This window comes from Octopus bimaculoides, chromosome 10 (assembly GCF_046866305.1).
Source record: "Octopus bimaculoides isolate indiv1 chromosome 10, ASM4686630v1, whole genome shotgun sequence".
In the NCBI taxonomy this organism is placed as follows: Eukaryota; Metazoa; Mollusca; class Cephalopoda; order Octopoda; family Octopodidae; genus Octopus; species Octopus bimaculoides.
In genome coordinates this window covers 24,552,200-24,558,379 of record NC_142937.1, presented here as the reverse complement: position 1 = coordinate 24,558,379, position 6,180 = coordinate 24,552,200, and positions in this window count along the sequence as shown.

The window sequence follows — 6,180 nt, the reverse complement described above, 5'->3', positions numbered from 1 at the left end:
CAGGAGATTTCAGCTTGTATATACAGTAATCCCTCAGATATTCCAGGTGTTATGTTCGAAAACCTCCCACAGAAATCTGCTGAAACCTGTGATATAATGGGGAGTCTGTTGTATACATTTACATGTATTAGCCAGAAAAATCCACAATGTACTGAGTGCGTGATAGGTGAACCACGAGGGATTACTGTAGATGGCTTTGGCTCCAGTGAGGGGGGCTGATTGATAGTGCACAAACTGATCCTTACTGGCTGCTTTCTTGTAGAAGTTTGTGTTGTAGCTGGATTCTTCTGTCATAACCTTGAGTTGGAAGTTGAGCTGAGAGAAGGAACTCATGTTGTTAGGGCGTTTGATCTTAGACTTAATATGGCCATCAATGTTGTTGGATTTGTGATATATATATGCATGTAGCCTCCATTCAAACGTTAGGATTAGGATGTCCACTGCATACTTGTGAAAGAAGGCTTAAATATCACTCAATACTTCTATCATACTCTGCTACATTCATATATATGCGTATGTATGTATGTATGTATGTGTGTATATATGTATATATGTCCTGAGTATGACATTAAACTGCATCCAGTGGTGAGGCTTCAGGTTGAGAATTCTGAAGTTGTAGGGAGTATGGAGTCATCTCTTAATTACTTTTACTCCCTGGTCCATTGTCAGGATCCTGTCTGTGGGTTAAATAGATTTTCAAGGGATAGAGGGGGTTCTCATTATTTTTGACAAAGTCATAGGGAGGGCAGCTCTTCTAGGACAAAGATACTCTGACATAAAACTTGCAGCCAAAACAGTTACCAGTCATCTTTCTATGCTTGGCTTCCGTGCCAGTGACATGTAAATAACACCACTTGAGCGTGACCGTTACCAGTGTCGCCTTACTGGCACTTGTGCTGGTGGCACGTGAAAAATCATTTGAGCGAGGTCGTTGCCAGTGCCGCTGGACTGGCTCCTGTGCAGGTGGCACGTAAAAAACACCACTTTGAGCGTGGCTGTTGCCAGTAGGGCCTGACTGGCCCTTATGCCGGTGGCACATAAAAGCACCCACTACACTCTCGGAGTGGTTGGCATTAGGAAGGGCATCCAGCTGTAGAAACTCTGCCAGTTCAGATTGGAGCCTGGTGCAGCCATCTGGTTCGCCAGTTCTCAGTCAAATCGTCCAACCCATGCCAGCATGGAAAGCAGACGTTAAATGATGATGATGATATAAATGTATGTATGTATGTATTCTATTGTATACTATATCATTGCAGCAAAACAATTTACACCCCAGTAGTTTGTTAATTGAATTACCTTCCTACAAAATACATTATACATGCAAACCTGTCTGTCTGGTATACACAAGCTCATAGCATTCATGGATTTATGAGCAATGTTACCATGAACAACTAATGGTGGCTCTTGATCAGTGATAAAACAGGATTTAAACTTGCTCACCTTATCACTCTCTTTTTTTCTTTTATCATAAAGACAGTGTATAGAATATTGTATGAAGTATCTCTGTTTGGGTGCATGGTCTAGTGGTTAGGGTGCTGCACTTGCATTTGCAAGATTGTGGTGTCAATTCCTGGATCGGGTTGTGCATTGTGTTGTTGAGCAAAATACTTCATCTGATGTTGCTTTGTGATCACTTTGACACCTGGTGCGTGATACACCATGTACCTGTTGAGGCAATGTTGATTTGATGGAGGGACTGAGCTAATGTCTGGAACGAACATTTGATCGTTATAAACAAATCATTTGTGCTGGTCGTTCGGCAAGAGATTGCAGAACCATCTTTCTTGAACCATAAACCTGCCATATCAGATTGGAGCCTGGTGCAGCCATCTGGTTCGTCAGTCCTCAATCAAATCGACCAACCCATGCTAGCATGGAAACTGGACTTTAAATGATGATGATGATGATGATGATGATGATAATATATATATATATATATATATATAGTATTTTGATATATTGACATTAGGAAGGGCATCAAACTGTGCAAACCCAGCTGAAGTAGACATTGTCCTCTGGCTCATTGCTTCCTCTTGGACAGTCTAACATGATGATGATGACGATGATGATGATGATGAAGATAAGGATGATGATGACGATGATGGGGATGGCGACGATGGCGATGAACTTTTTACTGCACCAACACACAAGCAAGAGCTTTCTCTTCTCTCTCTCTCTCTCTCTCTGCTTCACCAGTTTTGCAGGTCTCACCAAAGTCATGGGTGCAGCTTTGTTTCTTTTGATTAGGCTACATTAATAATAATAATAATAATAATAATAATAATAATAATAATGATAATAATAATAATAGTACAAATATCTCCATAACAGTGGTAGACTTCTGTTGATATGTTGCCATAATATTGATTGAAATTACTATAACTACAGCTTTTCTGTTTTGTCTGTGGGGAAGGCGTATAACTTTGCTTTAACCTCTATGCATCAATTACTCTCAAGTACCATTTACTACTTCATGGCTGAGTGATCTGCAGCAAGAAATGTATCAGCATTTGCTGCAACAGTATGCACATTTTTACAATTTTATGTTAAAAAGAAAAAAGAAAAGAAAAGATGATGCACATTGCTGATATATAGAAACAAATGGTTATAAAACTGTGTGTGTGTGTGTGTGTGTGTGTACACATATGCATATATATTTATAAATACAGACATGCACACAAACACACACACATACACACACATAGATATATGTATATGTATATATATATATATATATATATATATATATATATATATATATATGTATGGTGGAAGTCAACTCGTGACCAGTATAAGGCCATTATAAACCTGTTTTACTCTAAGAAACATTTCATGTTTAGTCTCCCCATTGCTATGTACACCCACACCCATCCAAACACACACACAGACACACACATGCACACATATACATACACATATACATACATGCACGCACACACATACACACACACACACGCACACAAACACATGGAAATACACAGACGCACACATACACACACACACAGACGCACATATTTTTATCTTTTATTCTTTTACTTGTTTCAGTCTGCCCCATGCTGGGGCACAGCCTTGAAATTTTAGTTGAATAAATCATCACTAGTTTAGATGTTAAAGGGCTTGGATGGGCATCCAGCTGTAGAACACATACCAAATCAGACTGGAGTCTGGTGCAGCTCTTCAGTTGGTCAAACTGTTCAGCCCATACCAGCATGGACATCATCATCATCATCATCATCGTTTAACGTCCGCTTTTCATGCTAGCATGGGTTGGACGATTTGACTGAGGACTGGTGAAACCGGATGGCAACACCAGGCTCCAATCTGATTTGGCAGAGTTTCTACAGCTGGATGCTGTTCCTAATGCCAAGATGCCCTTCCTAACGTCATTAAATGATGATGGTGAGGATTTTTTAACGAACTAAAATAATTTCAATTGTATGTTTACACCAGTATTTCTGAGATATATTAGAAAATATGCAGTAGTTTTGATTCTATGTATTGCTACTATTTAGGTAGCCCTACTCTCTAGGTATCACTCTGCTTTTTATGTACCCCTGTTATAATATGTAACCTCATTATCATATGTAATACTGTTAGTGATGTAGCCCTGTTATTTATATAGACCTTTTGTTTATTTAGCCCTATTGTTTATAGAAGCCCTGCTGTGTTTATAAGGCCAGCTATTTATGTAACACTATCGGTGGAGCGCTAAGAGCACCGTCCGAGCGTGTTCATTGCCAGAGCACCTGTCTAGCTTCCATGCCAGTGGCACGTAAATAGCACCATTTGAGTGTGATTGTTACCAGCCTCGCCTTACTGGTACTTGTGCCGGTGGCACGTGAAAAAACATTTGAGCGAGGTCGTTGCCAGTGCCACTGGACTGGCTCCTGTACAGGTGGCACATAAAATACTCCATTTTGAGCATGGCTGTTGCCAGTACCACCTGACTGGCCCTCATGCTGGTGACACGTAAAAGCACCCACTACACTCTCGGAGTGGTTAGCATTAGGAAGGGCATCCAGCTGTAGAAACTCTGCCAGATCAGATTGGAGCCTGGTGCAGCCATCTGGTTCGCCAGTCCTCAGTCAAATCGTCCAACCCATGCTAGCATGGAAGGTGAACGTTAAACGACGACGATGATGATGATGATCTATATAACCTTGCTATTTATATAATCCTAATTTAAGTTGGCAAGCTGGCAGAATCGTTAGCGTGCCGGGCGAAATGCTTAATGGTATTTCGCCCGTCACTACATTCTGAGTTCAAATTCTGCCGAGGTCGACTTTGCCTTTTATCCTTTCGATGTTTATTAAATAAGTACCAGTGAAACATTGGGGCCTTGTGCCTATTGTAGAATGGATTTATTTAATCCCAATTATTTATATTGCCCCTGGTATTTATGTAACCCTGCTATTTATATGACACCTGATATTCATATTGCTTGGCTGTTAATGTACCCTTGTTCTATATTTCCTTGTTATAAACATAGCCCTGCTATTTATACAGTGTTATTTTTCTTGCCCCAGATTTCCTCCATATTAGTCCTTGGCATGTTGGTAGAGTATGGAGGCCTGTTTTTTGTCGTCATATTGTCTCAAATGTTCATTTAGTCTTTCCGCAACGCTCCTAGATGTTTCTCCTATGCATGTCATGTTCATGACTTTACAAGCATCTTCTATGCATCTTATGCTGTAGACTACATTTCTAGTTCTACAGTTAATACCAGGTTCTTACCCACTTTTATTAAATTGGAGCTACATTGTGGGGCAACATAAAAATTTAAGCAGCAAGGTTGTTTATATTTCAAGGCTGTTTATGTATCATTGTTTTTCTTCCACTTCACTACTGATGTGGAGTGAATGAGACAACATCTATAACATATAAATGTAAATAACATACCTGTATTTCCATGGTGTTTATCTAACACCAATTTATCTCCAGCCTAGCTAATAATCCAGAGCCACATAGTAGGGCAACATAACACACACACACACACACACTCATGAATAAGAAGCTGTTTGTATTTCTGTGATGTTTATATAACCCTATTTTATTTACAACCTCACAGTTAACCTGGAGCTGCACAATGGGGAAACATGTATAACGAATTTAAATAATAAGGTTATTTATATTTCCACCCTGTTTATCCAGCTTCATGTGTCTTCATGTGATGATTCAATGTATTGTGTCACCCAGGTTTGACAATTTTGTAATGACTTCATGTAAAATCAAAATGACTTGAAATTAATCATGTTCATATTCTGTTATTCTGTTATTCTGTTACTTGTTTCAGTCATTAGACTGCAGCCATGCTGGTGCATTGCTTTGAAGAATTTTAGTCAAATGAATTGACCCCAGTACTTCTTTTTTTTTATATTTCTAAGCCTGGTACTTATTCTGTTGGTCTCTTTTGCCAAACTGCTAAGTTACAGGGATGTAAACACACCAACACTGGTTGTCAAGAAGTGGTGGAGGATAAACACAGACAAACAGAAACACGCACACGCACACACACACACACACACACACACTCAATGAGCTTCTTTCAGTTTCCGTCAACCAAGTCCACTTGCAATGATTTAGTCATCTCAAGGCCATAGTAGAAAATATTTGCCCAAGGTGTCGTCACACAGTGAGACTGAACCTGGAACCATGTAGTTGAGAATCAAACTTCTTACCACCCATTTCCATCCTGTTTATTCTGTCTTGAGTGTACTATAAAAATTCCAGGACAGTCAAACCGTGTATAACTTTAAAGTCATGATTTGATATATTGTCATGCAAGCTTGCCAATTTTGTAATGACCTGGTGTAAAACTGAAATAGCTTCATTCTTATGTAACAACCTGTAATTAGTTATATTGATATGAAAGTATTATAATTACGTTATGGAGTCTCAATGGTGTAACTATCAATTTGTGACCTTTTATAGAATTAAAGACACATACAGCTGAATAAATAAGATGTTGGAGAACTAAACTGGTCTTCTGATCTTTGTCAAGTCATGCAACTCGTGATAACTGTGTTGTGTGTTAAACCTTTAGTTATAGCATGTGTAGGGTAAATTGTTATTACAAGTAGTGGCACCACTGTAAAATCTGGCTTGTTTTTTCAGTACTTGTGTTCAGTTCCTTCAGTGGTGAAAATCCACCGACCAGCATACTTCCAAGAGGAGATTAAT